The following is a 16,505-nucleotide window of genomic DNA, read 5'->3' on the forward strand; positions in this document are numbered from 1 at the left end:
TGGAGGAATTTGGGATTTGTGCAAGAAGCCTTGCATCTCTGCCCCGCAAAGAGGGTGGGCGATGGCGTCGGCCTTCTCTGTCTGAGCTTTAAAGGGCTAGCATCTCTTCAGCAGGTAGCAGATACATTCCTTCGCCTAAGTTATAATTTTAGATGTAGTGTCGGGGAGCTGCCGATAGGTGGTGGCAGGGCAGTTACCGGCTTGAGCTTGACGCAAATCAGCATCACGGACACGGAGGAATTTTCTGATGGCACTTCGTCCACCAGGAGCCCTTGTTGTCGGCCAGGTACTGTGCTCCCACCTTTGAGGAATGAGAGGCGCAAGGGAAAACAAGCTGACTCCGTGTGTGTGGCCAGTAACTGGTGACACAGGGAATCCAACCCAGCTCCGGCCTCTGAGTTCGTGACAATACACTAGACCACCTTGCAGCCAGGGCAGGTAAACGCCGTATCACATTTTGTTTAAGTTTCAACTGAAAAAATACTGTAAGTCGTTATTTTCCGTCAGACTTAAGAGTAGCTGCAGCCACCTACAGCAAAACTCAGTCCCAAGTAGACAAGGTTCTGGAGAGCCGCGACGTTTCACACAAAGCATGTATGTGTGTGAGATCATTTGCGAGAAGCGCTTAGAATAGAATGGTGTACGGGGGGCACTCAACAAGCACGAGCTGAAATTAACGGTAATGAAGTGGAAGTCTGATCATAGAACTGCTTCCTAGGGGAGTCGGGGGGGAGGTCAGGAAAGTGATATTCCTGATCACAGATGAGCAAAGGGACAATTTAGGCATCAAATCTGGAGAACACGGTGGTCTCAGGTTTAAATCTAGAACGGTCCATATCGGACCCTGTAATCAGGAGGTCACACAGTAACAGCAGGTAATCGTTCCTGGTGGCTGAAATCGTAAGAGGTAAAACGTGGAAACTTATATTCTATGCCCTGTTTGTGGCCCTGTGGCCCAGAGCATCGGAGAAAGTCTACAGAAGAGACAGACAAGCACGGCGCAGACGCACAGAAGGAAGCCAGCCAGGACAACGCGTCTTAACTGTGCTGAGATCCAGGGTCCAGCTCAGTCCTCAGGCGTGGCTGCGTCCCTGGGTGCTCCAGCTCCTCTCCGCGGAGGAGAGTCCTTCTCTGCGCCCCCAAAGCAATTTCAAAATCTGCTGGCCTGGCTTTATTTTTCTTCATGAAACGTTATCTACCTTTTCCTGACGCTATACTACGTATACATGTGTTTGCCTATTGTCTGAATCCCCCAGAAAAGGTCAGGAATTTGGTCCACGGCACTATCTTTAGAGCCGAGCACAGTGCTGGACACATAGTCAGTGTCTGTTGAATAAATCAATGGTATGAATGGATAAAATCTCCTTGCGCTTAAGCTACTTTTAGCTGAACTTACGTTTCTTGCAAATCAGAGTTGTAGCTGACCTACAAGAGTAGGGGCGTGGCTGAAATGTTCAGATAGCAGGAAGCACCAGGATGCTGGGTAACAGGTAGCAGAGGTGGGAGAAAATGTACTAGAACAATGAGCTAACCATGCCGGCTGCATGACCAGGACACACCGGTTCCAAGATCTGCCCAGCACCATCTGATGACAACACCTGCACCAAAGAGTGATCTCCATTCCAATAAATGTGTGATCCGGAAACAAAGCATTATTCTTACTCCAGCAGAGCAGTGGTTTATCTGTCTATCTAGGTGGTAACAAGATGTGCTTATGGGCAGAAGAGCCCTGGCATTGCTATCCTGCCTCCAGTGGAAGTGGTCTTGAAATAAGGGCATCGTATCAGAGAATTCCGGTTCCACGATCTCAGACAGACAGAGAAACACAGCTGTGTAGCTGACGCTACTACCTAAGTATCTGATGCAAGTGTAATAACACTGAGAACTGAGTGTTGGTTCACAACTTCCAGAGCCTCCCGGGTGAAATCTGAAACCAGCCTCTGTACGGAGGCAAGGAGAGACCAAAGAAAGAGGCAGCCACTCCAGATTGGTAGGTGGCAGGTGTGACAAGCAAGGGAACTTACGTAGGAGGCTTATTCTCGGTTACTGCAAAATGGCTAGGTCTCCGCATCCACCCACCAAATCTTAACAGTCTGTCTAGCAGCCTTACCTAGGTTCAGTCACGTGTTCAGTCCAGGTGGTCTCAACACCACATTACTCTCTCACGGCTGCACCCCTGAAAGGGTTCCTAGAGTGGGAACGGTGGCTGGAACACACATTCCAAGGACAGGGCGGGGTGTGGAGTCTCCGACTGCTTGGGTCCAGCTCGTGGGTCAACAGGCAGTCACGACTGAGAAGAAATGAAATCATGTTAGCATCCTCTGCTTAGTTAGCCAGAGACATACATAATATACTTATTTTTTTTCCAGCCAAACTGGTAAAAAGTTTATAAAAGAGTGAATGCATCAATTCAGACCGCTACATGTCCTCCAATGTGTTTCTGTTCTTCTGTAATAGAACGTCCAATTTTTAGCTGGCTATGTGCCCAGCCACCAAGAAGGATTACATTTACCTTCCACCCTGGTAGCTGAGTGTGGCCATGGTACTAAGTTCTGGACAATAACCTGTAAACCTGAATGGTAACTTCTGCATGGTGTCCTTAAGGGAGAAAGAAGTCTTTCCCTTTATCTTCTTCTTTCCCACTTGCTAGAGTGAGGACATAATGGCTGGAACCCTGGCAGCCACCTTGGCCCACAAAGTGACCTTGGGAACAAAAACCCAAGAAGCCAAGGTCCCTGACACTTCAGTTCCACAATATCATCTCTGGACTGCATTCTCCTGGAATTGTACATGGAAGAAAATAAATTCCTAATTTCCTTAAACCCCTATTGGGTTTTCTTTCACTTGTGACCAAACCAAGTAGGGGAATTTATTCCCTATTAATGGCATTGATATGCATATGTTGGACCATCCTTGTACCCTAGGAAAAAATCCCACTTGGTCATGCTGAATGATCCTTTTAAGGTACTATCGAATTTTGCTAATATTTTGTTGAGGATTTTTGCAACTATGTTCATCAGGGATACTGGCCTATAAATTTTTTCTTATCCTGTCCTTTTCTGGTTTCAGTGTCACGGTAACGCTGGCTCCATAAAATGAGTTTGGAAGTGTTTTCTCCTTTTCTACTTTTTGGAAGAGTTTGAGAAGTATCGTTATTAATTCTTTAAATGTTTGGTAGAATTCACTTAGTGAAGCCATCTGGTCCTGGACTTTTCTTTTTGGAAGGTTTTAGACTACTGATTTATTGCTCCTTAAGTCTCCAGACTTATTCAGTCTAATCAGATTTTCTATTTCTTCATGATTGAGTCTTGGTAGGTTGTCTGTTTCTAGAAATTTTTCCATTGTTTCTAGTTTGTCCATTTGTTGGCATATAATTGTCTATAGTAGTTTATTAACGATCCTTTGTATTTCTGTGGTATCAGTTCTAATGTCTCCTCTTTCATACCTAATGTTATTTGAGAAAAACAAAGTATTTTCAGATAAACAAAATCTGAGTGTATCTGTCACCAGCAGATCTACACCATAAGAGACGTTTAAAGAATTTCTCTGGCTTAAGAAAATGATTCCAATTAGACCTCAAATGTACACAAGGGAATGAAGAAAACCAGAAATGTTATATATGAGAGAAAGTATGCAAGACTTTTCTGTGTTTTTAATCTTTTCAAAATCTTTTAAAAAAATAATAACTATTTAAAGGAGAGATAGCAATGCTCTCTGTGATTAAGATCAGTTGTGGCAATGAAATATATGACAGAAGTGCAAAGGAAAGGCGTCCCCTCCAGCTTTTCTCATTCAGTAGACGTGGGATGGGGATTGAGAATTTACATTTTTAAGAAGTTCTCAGGCGAGGCTAACGCTTCTCGCTAGGGACCAGTCTTTGAGAACCACTGAATTATAGATTTAATGCTATCCTAATACAAATCTCAGCAAACTTTTTAAAAAACTAGTTGATAAACTAATTCTAGAGGGTTTAGAAAATTAAAAGAGTATAGATAGCCAAAATATTCTTGAAAAAAAATTGGAGGACTTACATTACCTGATTTCAAGATGTGCTATATAGCTACAAGAATCATGGCATAATGGTATTTGTGTAAATATGTGAGGACAGGGAATAATGAGAACACTCTTCACGCACTTCTGGTGGGAATGTAAATGTCACAATGACTTTTAACTGCTTTCTCGAAGTATCTATAGAGTTAACTGTACACTTCCCATATTAATCAACAATTCCACACTCAGGCATTCACCAAAGAGAAATGATAGCATATGTGCATGAAAAGACTTCTATATGATCATACAGGCTCCACGAATTACAGCCCCAAAGTGGAGACAAGACAAATGCCCATCACCTGGAGAACAAGAGGAACAAGTTGTGTCATGTTTGTGCAATGAATTCTACTCAGTAATTAAAGGAATAAACTACTGATATACTCAACATCATGGATGTCCAAAAAATTATGCTGAGCAAACCAGGCCAAACAGAAAAGAGTATCACACATCCTACATGATTCCATTTATAGAAAACTCTAGGGAAAGCATTTAATTTCTAGCAATGAAAAGTCATTGCCTGAGGCCAGGGATGGGGGAGACTTTGACTGTGGAAGAGATGAGGGATCTTTTCGCAGTGATGGAAAAATTCTATATCTTGATTGAGATGGTGGTTACATGTGTATACACATTTGTCAGAACTGATTAAATTGTACATTTCAAGTGTCTGTATTATATTGTATGTAAAGTATACCTAAATATAAGTGATTTTAAAAGATAATGTACAAAGGAGTTTTCAGGAGGCTCTCTATTATGTAAGACAGAAATACTATAACATTCTTTTGGGGTAAAATTTATCTTATTTAAAGTGTTTTTACATGATTAATTATAATGCAGCATTTTGAGGAATCTGTTAAATTTCTAATGACACACATTTTAATCTCTTTGTAGTCCATCACATAAAGCATTAGCTGTGGATATTTGAGAAATATGTTTGGGTGAGCAATTTATAAGTTAAATAATATGTATATATGTGTAAAATTACGCACAATTCAAGTTTCTTACAGTTGCTCATATATTAATATTGTCTTAGTATATAAGATACTTCTTAATCCATATTTTCATAATATTTGAACTGCAGCAAATTATACGACTTTCTGTGACAAAATTTTTATTATTTTGCCTAATCTCTGCAGCAAGAATGCAATTATCATCAATAATTATAATCCAAAGACAAAAAGAAAAGCCTAAAGAAAGGACCAAATTGTTCTTTGTCACTATGATGCTCTTCGGCTTAATTTTTGCCTTGGGTAAATGAAAATGGTTGATGGATTTTAATGTCATTTTAGCCCTTTAATTCTACAGTAAATAATTAATCTTTTATGATGAAATGTAGTCATGTTTAATAATTCTGTCATTGTCTTTCATTGCAGCTCTGATTCTTAAAGACCTTTGATCCCTAGATGAGGCTTTAGCAAATTTCCTCTCCATGTGCAGACACATCTTTCATCAGATGTAGGATTAACCAGGATTAGTGATCTTTCAGAGACAGGGACGTCCGGGATTCCATTTTCTGTAGTGATCGTTTTTCTGTGGATTATAGGGAGATGTAATATATGAAATATGGTAGTTCTTCAATTTTTGATTTCTTTAAAACCTAAGAGAACAGAGAAAATGGGGGTGGGCAGGAAAACTGTGAAAACACATTTTAAGACCTACAAAGTAAAACTAAACTCCAAAATCTGGAAGGAAACAGAAATACTGAGTGAGGTGTGAAGAGAGATATTGAGGAGCTCCCCATAAACAGGGTTTTTCATGATGAAATCACGGGATCACCTTGCTTTACCGGCCTTTCCTAGCCCCCAGGATTCTCCGGAAGGAATTCTGAAAGACAGTGCGTTTAACACCAAGTAAATTCTCTGGGATTTTCCACAAATTCCCAGGAAAGAAGTGTGTGGGTTCCCTTTGAAGTTTAATCATTTCTTTAAACTATTAATAAAGGAATCTTTCACAGCTCCGGCTTTTGCGGGAAACAGACAAACAAAGGCCCACATTTTATATCACTTTGGGGGGGAAAAAAGAAAGTTATTTTAGGGCTTCCCTGGTGGCGCAGTGGTTGAGAGTCCGCCTGCCGATGCAGGGAACGCCGGTTCGTGCCCCGGTCCGGGAGGATCCCATATGCCGCGGAGCGGCTGGGCCCGTGAGCCATGGCCGCTGAGCCTGCGCGTCCGGAGCCTGTGCTCCGCAGCGGGAGAGGCCACAACAGTGAGAGGCCCGCGTACCACAAGAAAAAGAAAGTCATTTTAGAACTTCCAACATATTGGCGTTACCTCGTCTCACCACACGCCGGCAACACTCCCGTTTCGGCAGCTTGGTACCCGCGTGTGCGGGGTAAGCGCGTGCAGGGGCACTGCGCACGCGCGCAGGGGCACTGCGCACACACGCAGACGCATGCGCACACGCACGACTTGGCTCCGCTGAAGAGGGCGGGGCTCCCGGGAGGGCATCGAGGCGACGGCGTCTGTACTCCGGCGCTGCTGGGTCCAGGGCACCCGGCTACGACCCAGACGGAGGTGGCCGACAGTCAGTCAGCCTCTGAGGAGAAGCGGCTCCTCCCAGGGCTGAAGGGCCGCACAGGAGGCTGGCAACGAGGTATCTTAATGTCGTCTCAGTGGAGGCGTTTTTGACAAAAGATGCGCTTAGGCTCCGGGAAAGGGTTTGGTGACAAATTCCCCCCAGAACTGACTCCACGTCAGCACAGCAGCCGAGCATCCGCATCGTGTCCGTGGTGGGCTCGTGTCTGCAGGAAGGAAGGGCGCGGGTCAGGAGGGGTTAGACTCGGATTGATGCGCGGCCCCTCCTGACCGCCAGTTCTCGGCTCTCTGCTAGCTCGTTCCCTTTAACGTACAGTTTTTAAAATTCGCTTAAACCTCATTTGTCTTCCAGTTGAAACTTTATGTGGTCTCTCCCTTTTAGAGCAAACTGAGTACGTGCATACATCCACAGATAGGTACATCCACATATACATCTGAACCCACACATACATTCACATATACATGCACACATGAGTGCACATGCATCACACATACGCAGACTTACACACACACACATATACACATACGTACACACATATGTAAAAACATGAATGGGAAGAAAAAATGTTTAACACTTCAAACTCCCGATCTTTACTTTTTCACCTTCCATTTCTTATCTCCCTTTCTCTCTCCTTTATTTGCCAGTAATCAATAAAAATTTTATTTTAACCAGTTTCAAAGCTAAATAGAGTAATTACCCTGCCGAGGAACCAGTTCCGTTCTGAGAGCATGTTTGTAAGTCCAATTTGTTCATGAGTCCAACAAAGTTAGCCTAGGTACCCAACTAACACAGTCGGCTCTATAGTACTGCTGTAATAGGTTTATAATACTTTTCACACAAATAATACATTTTTTTTAAATGCACAAAAAATAAAATATTTTTATTCTTACAGTACAGTACTTTGAAAAGCACAGTAGTGCAGTACAACAGCTGGCATCCAGGGACTGGCACCGAGTGAACAGGCAGGAAGAGCTACTGACTGGAAGAGAGGAGGTGGGAGATGGTAGAAATGAAGGACCCTCAGCAACAGGAGACGGAGGGCGAGCTGAAGTTTCACTCACGCCTGACGCTGATGGCACAGGTGCTGGTTCCTTGCTGGATTCAATTCTATCTACCCTCTTGAGAAAAAGCGATCCAGTGATATCTGGTAGCAGCTCTTTTTTCTCATCATAGGTGACACAGTAGCACTGGCTTGCATGCTGAATGGCTGCTGCAACCTTTGTGTACCGTTCTGCGTTCAGGTCCTGTGCCTCAAAAACTAACAGTGCCTCCTCAGATAAAGAAAATCCCCTGCCATTTCCTCTTCGTGAATCTCTTCAGTTCTTCAGTTACTTCTTCTTCCTCTTGTCTCTCTCTGTCCTTTCTCTGGGCCTTCAGTTCCATCAGGTCTTCATTAGCAAGCTCCTTTTGTTGCATAGCAAGGAGTTCAATGAAGTCGTCCTCTTGCAGATCTAGCTCCAGCTTCTCGCTGAGGGTCACTATAGTTGCTAAGACCTCTTTGGACTCTTTTTCCACCTTCTCAAATCCATGAAAATCGGGAGCAAACTTCAGGCAAAGTTTCTTCCAAACCCCATTCATGGTGACGGCTGTAACCTCACGCCAAGCAAAGTCAGTGTTTTTTTATGGCCTTGTAGATGTTGTAGTCCTTCCAAAATTGTTGCAAGGATTTTCCTGATTCATCACTCGCCTTTACTGCCTGATGAAAAGTGTGAATAGTAAATAGTATTTCTTGGAAGTCACTGTAACTCCCTGGTCCATAGGTTGGATGAGCAATGTAGTATTCGGTGGCAGATGCACTACTTTGACGTTGGGATGAAAGTCATCCATGAATGGGGGGTGGCCCAGAGCATTGTCGAGCAGCAAAAGAATGTTTTGCTGAGGGGCTTCCCTGGTGGTGCAGTGGTTGAGAGTCCGCCTGCCGATGCAGGGGACACGGGTTCATGCCCTGGTCCGGGAAGATCCCACATGCCGCGGAGCGGCTGGGCCCGTGAGCCATGGCCGCTGAGCCTGCGCATCCGGAGCCTGTGCTCCGCAACGGGAGAGGCCACAACAGTGAGAGGCCCGCGTACCGCAAAAAAAAAAAAAAAAAGATGTGCTCTCTGATTCTTTGCCGTGTTTCTTCTTCAAGTCTTCATAAAGGCTTTTAGCTTTCTCTTGAATCAGCATTAAGCTGAGCAGGACTCAGCGCTGATGTTGGTCCTGCATCCGCACGCTGAGAAGTTTCTCCATCTCTTCCATCACTTTTCCATGCTTCTTCAATATCTTGTCAACATTGTCAGCACAGCAGACTTCACATGTTCTATGATCTTGTCCTTGTTCTTTACAACTGAGCAGATGGTTGAATGAGTCATGTTATAAGAACAAGTGACATCTGCCATCTTTTCGCCTCGCTCCACTCTCTCAATTATATTCACTTTTGTTTCCATCGTTATTGCTTGGCGCTTCTTAGTAGTACCAGCTACATCACCGTTGCTTTAGGCTTGTTTCCGGACATCCTAGGCTTGAAATAAAGATACTGTACTACTGTATTCTGTACTGTACACTAAAGTACACAAAAGCACAACCACTTGTAGAGGATGCACGCATGTGACACTGTATGCCAGACACGTGAACTAACTTACGTGATTGGACGTGCGAATGCACGTTCACATCTTTGAAAGTTTGCAACTTGAAGGTTCGTAGGTAGGGGACTTACTGTACATGTTCTACAAAACCTTACAGATTATATCATTTATATACAACTATAGCTATTGAGAAAATAAGGTCCAGCCCCTGCACGGCTACCACACTGAAGAGCAAAGGCACCCGCAGACTCGCATCCATTACCTGTACCTGTCAGTGTGGTGTGGGAGACGGCCCATTCGAAGGATAAACCTCAAAGTCACAAAAAGTAGATCTTGTTTGTATCCTGATGCAAACAAGCCAACTTTAAAATGATACTTGCACATGGGGTCCATATTAGGTTATGATGGTGTGGTAAGTCTATTAGACAAAATTTAAATACACTTATCAAGGCATTTATGAGTGAATAAAATGATGCTTAATAATACTTTGGAAAAAACTATTTAGGAACAAAGATGAAATAAGATTAGAAAGATACCGACTGTTGATGAATCATGGTAATAGAAATACGAGAATTCACTATACTAAACCCTACTTTGTTGTATGTTTGAAAATTTCTAATAAAAACGAAGACAAAAATAATACAAGAAAAATAATGTATGAATTTTTCCCCTTATATATTCAATACAAATAAAATTTCAGATATGCACTTAATAATGAATCACTGAATTCCTAATCAGTAGTCTGTAGTTAGTTCTCAAAGGAACACAAAATGCCTATTTATACCTGGAATTCGTGTTGGCCATCCATTATTCAATATGGTATATTTACACTAAAAATGGAGACTAGGAAAACTAAATGCCTAACATGATGTAATTTTCCTTGAAGTGAGTTTAGGCATTCTTACAAAAGAATTTTAACATATTAAATATATGTTAAATGAAATTTAAATTATACATAGCATAACATTTTGTATACATGTCTATGTAGTACTACAAATTTTAAAAAAAGATTATATATAAAATAGAACTCTCATTCAGGAACATCAACTACATAATAATTATGTTCCAAAAGATCTAAGAAAACCAGTATTTATTAAACCTCTTTAAGACTAAATGATATCCTAGATAGTCATAAATAAACTATTTATTAATACAATAATAAAGCAAAGCAAGTTTACTACCAGATTCTCATATGAGACTCATGTTAATTAGGTAATAGATGTATATTCTCAAAAAAAAGTGGGGAACTCAATTAAATTTCCAGTACAAATCATAAGTGTAAATTTGTTTTCTTAAATATGCATATCAAATTATTTTTCACTCAAAGGATTAATATTAAGTGGAAACCTATCCTCTGATGAATTTGTACCTTCTGGAATATAAGGTTAATGTCCAATAAAAATATAACGCAAGCTACAAATATAGTTTTTAATTTTCTAGTATCCACGTTAAAAAGAAAAAAATAAGTGGAATTAATTTTAATAATATATTTTATTTAATTCATATCCAAAATATAATTTTAGTACAATATCAATATTTTAAAGATATTAATAAAATAATTTACTTTTTGTTTTTCGTACTGAGTTTTCAAAATCTGTGTATTTTATACTTACAAAACATCTTAATTTAAATGCTAAGTTTTCATGGGACATACTGGATCCATGTTTAGATTCCATAACATTTATAGTTGAAAAAGGAGATTCAAATACTCAAGTTGTTCTACAATGCACTTAAAGTTTCCAGTAACTTCATAGAGCATCAGGTTTTGGGTGGTTTTTTTTTAAATTTATTTAATTTATTTATTTCTGGCTGCGTTGCGTTGGGTCTTTGTTGCTGCATGCAGGCTTTCTCTAGTTGCGGTGAGCAGAGGCTACTCTTTGTTGCAGTGCGTGGGCTTCTCACTGTGTTGGCTTCTCTTGTTGCAGAGCACGGGCTCTAGGAGCTCAGGTTTCAGTAGTTGTGGCACGTGGGCTCAGTAGTTGTGGCTCACAGGCTCTAGAGCGCAGGCTCAGTAGTTGTGGTGCATGGGCTTAGTTGCTCCACGGCATGTGGGATCTTCCCGGACCAGGGCTCAAACCCGTGTCCCCTGCATTGGCAGGTGGATTCTTAACCACTGTGCCACCAGGGAAGCCCAGAGCATCAGTTTTTAAACTTAAATGAAAACTAATAAATTAAACTTATAGTCCCTCAGTCCCACTAGTTGCAATTCGAGTATTTAGTAGCCACTCGTAGCTGGTAGCTGCCACGTCGGACACCAGAGCCCAGGTCCGTGGTCTTCCTGAGTCCATGTGGATGGAGTACTACCCGAGTAGTTGAAGCAGTGAAAGTGAAGGTGGCGAACACCCATTTAAAGTGTATATTTTAAAAGGAAAATGACAAGTATTTCGGACTTTTCCTCCCTCCCAGAAAATAGCAAGACACTATTTAATTATTTTCAGTTTTATAGTATTAGCCACAGATAAAAATAAAAGCACATCATCTGTCTAGTACTCACCATTATTCTTTTTTAAAAAATATTATTTTGAGCATAAAATATTTGCCTTAGAATAAACAAACTTTGTAGTTATTTCTTTTAAATGTACAAAAATGTCCTAATAATAAACAGCTTGGATCTTTCCAGTTTTATTTCCAAGCCCTGAGCTATGGGCTTATTTCAGGCTGTAAAAACTGATACAGGGCGGTTCTGAACCACAGAAATCCTTCTAAATACAATTGCAGTGACATTTAGATCCACGGGCTGCCAAGGGAAATTCATTAGTTTCCCTCCATGAGCATCATTACATGAAGTCTCCTCCCTGGGTTATTTTTTGACTTTCCTCATTATCTTTTCATTCACTTTTTCTAATCACAACTTCATGCAGCTTCACTTTGGGCTTTGGATACTTCAAACACTACTGAACTACAGGGACATAATATATTCTCTAACCCAAATAATTTATTCCAGTGTGATTATAGAAATCGAACACTTGTATAGCACATGTGATATGCGCCCCGCTGATCTAAGAACGCTCCTTGTTCTGGTCTATGTCATCCTCCCAGCACCCCTGGAAGTATGTATTACTGTCTTCCTCATTTTACAGGTGTGGCAACCGTGCACAGAGAGGCTAGTAAGTCACCCAGCGTTACACAGTGAGAAGTGGTGAAGCAGTGCTTGAATCCAGGAGTCTGGTCCCAAAGTCCATGCTCTTCCACTGCTCTGTTGCCTCACCAGGGCGGCCTTTGGCCCAGCTGCTTGAAGTTACATCCTGAAGTCGGCGTGTTTCTTCGGAATAACATTTTATCTGCAGTTTCTGGTCCTGTTATGCCAGGACACATAAGCAGAGCCGATCCACATGGACCCAGTCTTAAGGCAATATAGGTGCTTGATGCCACGATTGCACTTCGCGCTGACTACATCACCAGACACTGTGATTGCCACGAGTCACGGGCCCTGCCATTATTCACCTGGGCAGCTCATCTTGTTACCCGGGAAGTACCCTGTGACGCTCAGGGCACTTGGAACTTCTTTCATTAATTGTGGATTTAGGAGTTTTACTCCAATATTGAGATACAGGTGAAAACCTCCTGCCTCCTGACCACAGCGGCCCTGTGTCTGTAAGTACCTTGAAATTGACTTATACTAAAAGTATCATTTTTACCAATGGCCTTTTTTTCTGTCACCAGTAAACCTCTGTTTCCCTTCCTATAACAAATTTCTGTTTTGATTGCATTGCTTTTTAGAAATCGGCTGAGAATACATGTGTAGATGGAAGTACACCTCTTCCACCATTATTTGATAACCCTATACCAGTGGTTCATATTCTTCTGAGTTGAGAGAGATGGTGATGAGTTTTTTCCTTAAATTCTGGATATCAGTAAATAATTCACTTTTTTTTTAACCCTCCTGGTCCTGCCAACCATGAATGGTTGGGTAAATACCTTTAAGAACCTACTACTAATAGATCTGAAATTGTTTTTTAGACAGGTATTTTTCTGCCCTCCATTTTTAACGTACTTTTATTTTTAACATTAAAGTCTTAAAAATATCAACATAAGTCAGTATTTCAAAAAATGCTATGAAGGTTAAGTAACATTTTCACTGTCATAGTTTTGTCTTTGAAGCAAATAATCTGTTTTCTTTGTTTTTCCATTTGCCTACAATCCCTTCTGCGTGGTTCAGCTGTGCAGACACTGTAGTGAACGGCCGAGTGGGTCTGGTGGGTGGAATGAACAGGTGTAAAGGTCTGAGGGGCTGGGGGTTCGGGGAGAGGAGAAGGGGGCCTCGCTGCATTACAGTCGACACTGGTGGGAAGCATGGACCAATTAAGGCTTCATACTCACCCACCATCCTCTGAAACTACCAAAGGTCCCCAGAATCTTACCATGGCCAATCCAATAATCAATATGAATCTTCATTACTTACCTTCTTAGCAATATTTGACAAAGCTGATCACACTTTAAAAACATGATGACTCAGTTTACAGGATACCATTCTCTTGATTTTTCCTTACTTTTCTGGTGACTCCTTTGCAGTCCTGTTTGCTGCTTGTCACCTTGACCTCTAGACACTGAAGTACTCTGAGATCAAGTGCAGACCTATTGTTTTTTCTCACCATATTTGTGCGGGTTCACACAGTCCCATGATTTACATATCATCTGTTCACTGATGAATCTCAGATTTAAATGTCTAGCCTTGAACCTGAGATCCACTCTCAAATATCCAACTTTCTACATAACGTCTTCGCTTAGATGTTTCAAATTTAATACGTGCAGTACTGATTTCTTATTTTCCTGCCCAAACCTGCATTTCCCATTTCAGGCCAAGCACCTCAGAATCATTTTTACTTCACTCTTTCAATCATCTTTCATCTCTCCAGTGCACATCTAATTGATTAGAAGATCTTGTCAATTTCAGTTGTCCAAGTCACCTCAGGCTGCCATAAAAAAACATCATAGACTTGGTGACTTAAACAACAGTCCGAGATCAAGGTGCTGGCAAAGTAGATTTCATCCTGAGGCCCCTTCTCTTGGGTTGCAGGGTAGGGTTGCAGGTGAAGAGGTATCTCATTGTGGTTTTGATATACATTTTCCCTAATGACTAATGATGTTGAGCTTCTTTTCATGTGCTTCTTGCTCATTTGCATATCTTCTTTGGAGAGATATCTATTCAGATCTTTCGCCCCTTTTTCAATTGGTTCATTTTTTATTGAATTGTATGAGTTCTTTATATAGTCTAGGTACAAGTCTCTTATCATATGTGATTTGATGATATTTTCTTTCATTCTGTGTGTATTCTTTTTGCTATATTGATGGTGACTTTTGAAACACAAAAGTTTTACATTTTGATGAAATCCAATTTACCTGTTTTTCTTTTGTCACTTGTATTTCTGGTGTTATATCAAAGAAAACTGCCTAACCCAAGATCACAAAGATTTATTCTATATTTTCTTATAGGAGTTTCATAATTTTAGCTCTTACATTTAGATCTGTTACCCATTTTGAGTTAATTTTTGTACATGGTGTGAAGTAGGGTTCAAGTTCATTCTTTTGCATGTGATTATCCAGTTGTCCCAGGTTAATTTGTTGGAAAGACTGTTCTTTCCCCCACTGAATTGTCTTGGAAACATTGTCACAAATCAGTTAACCATAAATGTGAGTATTTATTTGTTGATTTAATTCTTTTCCATTGAATATTTTCTATTTCTAGCCTTATACCAATAACATACTCTTTTGATTACCATTGCTTTGTAATAAGTTATGAAATAAGGAAGTGTGGGTCCTCAGTCATTGTTCTTTTTCAAGTTTGTTTAGGCTGTTCAGGGTTCCTTCCTTTTCCACATGAGTAGTTTTAAGTTCAGGTTGTCAGATTCTGCAAATATGTTAGTTGGTGTTTTGGCAGGAATTTTATTCATTTGTAGATCAACTGGGGGAGTATGCCATCTCAACAATATTAAGTCTTCCAATTCATCAACGTGAGATATCTTTCCATTTATTTAGGTTTTCTTTAATTTTTCAACAATATTTCATAGTTTTTGGAGGAAAAATTGTTCACTCTTTTGATCTATTTTAAAATAAATTTAATAAATGAAATATTTTAAAAATATTTTATTCCATTGCTTGTAGTAATCTCTCATGATCCTTTGTATTTCTGCAGTGTCACTTGTTACTTCTCCTTTTTCATTTCTAATTCTATTGGTTTGAGACTTCTCCGTTTTTTTCTTGATGAGTCTGGCTAATCGTTTATCAATTTTGTTTATCTTCTCAAAGAACCAGCTTTTAGTTTTATTGATCTTTGCTATTGTTTCCTTCATTTCTTTTTCATTGAGTTCTGATCTGATCTTTATGATTTCTTTCCTTCTGCTAACTTTGGGGGTTTTTTGTTCTTCTTTCTCTGATTGCTTTAGGTGTAAGGTTAGGTTGTTTATTTGAGATGTTTCTTGTTTCTTGAGGTAGGATTGTATTGCTATAAACTTCCCTCTTAGAACTGTTTTTGCTGCATCCCATAGGTTTTGGGTCGTCGTGTTTTCATTTGTTTCTATGTATTTTTTTATTTCCTCTTTGATTTCTTCAGTGATCTCTTGGTTATTTAGTAGTGTATTGTTTAGCCTCCATGTGTTTGTATTTTTTACAGATCTTTTCCTGTAATTGACATCTAGTCTCATAGCGTTGTGGTCAGAAAAGATACTTGATATGATTTCAATTTTCTTAAATTTACCAAGGCTTGGTTTGTGACCCAAGATATGATCTATCCTAGAGAATGTTCCATGAGCACTTGAGAAGAAAGTGTATTCTGTTGTTTTTGGATGGAATGTCCTATAAATATCAATTAAGTCCATCTTGTTTAATGTATCATTTAAAGCTTGTGTTTCCTTATTTATTTTCACTTTGGATGATCTGTCCATTGGTGAAAGTGGGGTGTTAAAGTCCCCTACTATGATTGTGTTACTGTCGATCTCCTGTTTTATGGCTGTTAGTATTTGCCTTATGTATTGAGGTGCTCCTATGTTGGGTGCATAAATATTTACAATTGTTATATCTTCTTCTTGGATCGATTCCTTGATCATTATGTAGTGTCCTTCTTTGTCTCTTCTAATAGTCTTTATTTTAAAGTCTATTTTGTCTGATATGAGAATTGCTACTCCAGCTTTCTTTTGATTTCCATTTGCATAGAATATCATTTTCCATCCCCTCACTTTCAGTCTGTATGTGTCCCTAGGTCTGAAGTGGGTCTCCTGTAGACAGCATATGTATGGGTCTTGTTTTTGTATCCATTCAGCCAGTGTATGTCTTTTGGTTAGAGCATTTAATCCATTTACATTTAAGGTAATTATCAATATGTATTTTCCTATTACCATTTTCTTAATTGTTTTGGGTTTTCTA

The 16,505-nt window shown here is 40.2% G+C and overlaps 1 long non-coding RNA gene across 1 annotated transcript; it reads left to right on the top strand.

The window, feature by feature from the left end:
* Positions 1–6,620: 6,620 nt before the first annotated feature.
* Positions 6,621–12,734, top strand: LOC141277092 (uncharacterized). The gene is made up of 3 exons (XR_012327835.1): positions 6,621–6,639; positions 7,480–7,663; positions 12,227–12,734. It is a non-coding gene; the product is annotated as an uncharacterized lncRNA (long non-coding RNA).
* Positions 12,735–16,505: the final 3,771 nt, after the last annotated feature.

This window comes from Tursiops truncatus, chromosome 18 (assembly GCF_011762595.2).
Source record: "Tursiops truncatus isolate mTurTru1 chromosome 18, mTurTru1.mat.Y, whole genome shotgun sequence".
Taxonomy (NCBI): Eukaryota; Metazoa; Chordata; class Mammalia; order Artiodactyla; family Delphinidae; genus Tursiops; species Tursiops truncatus.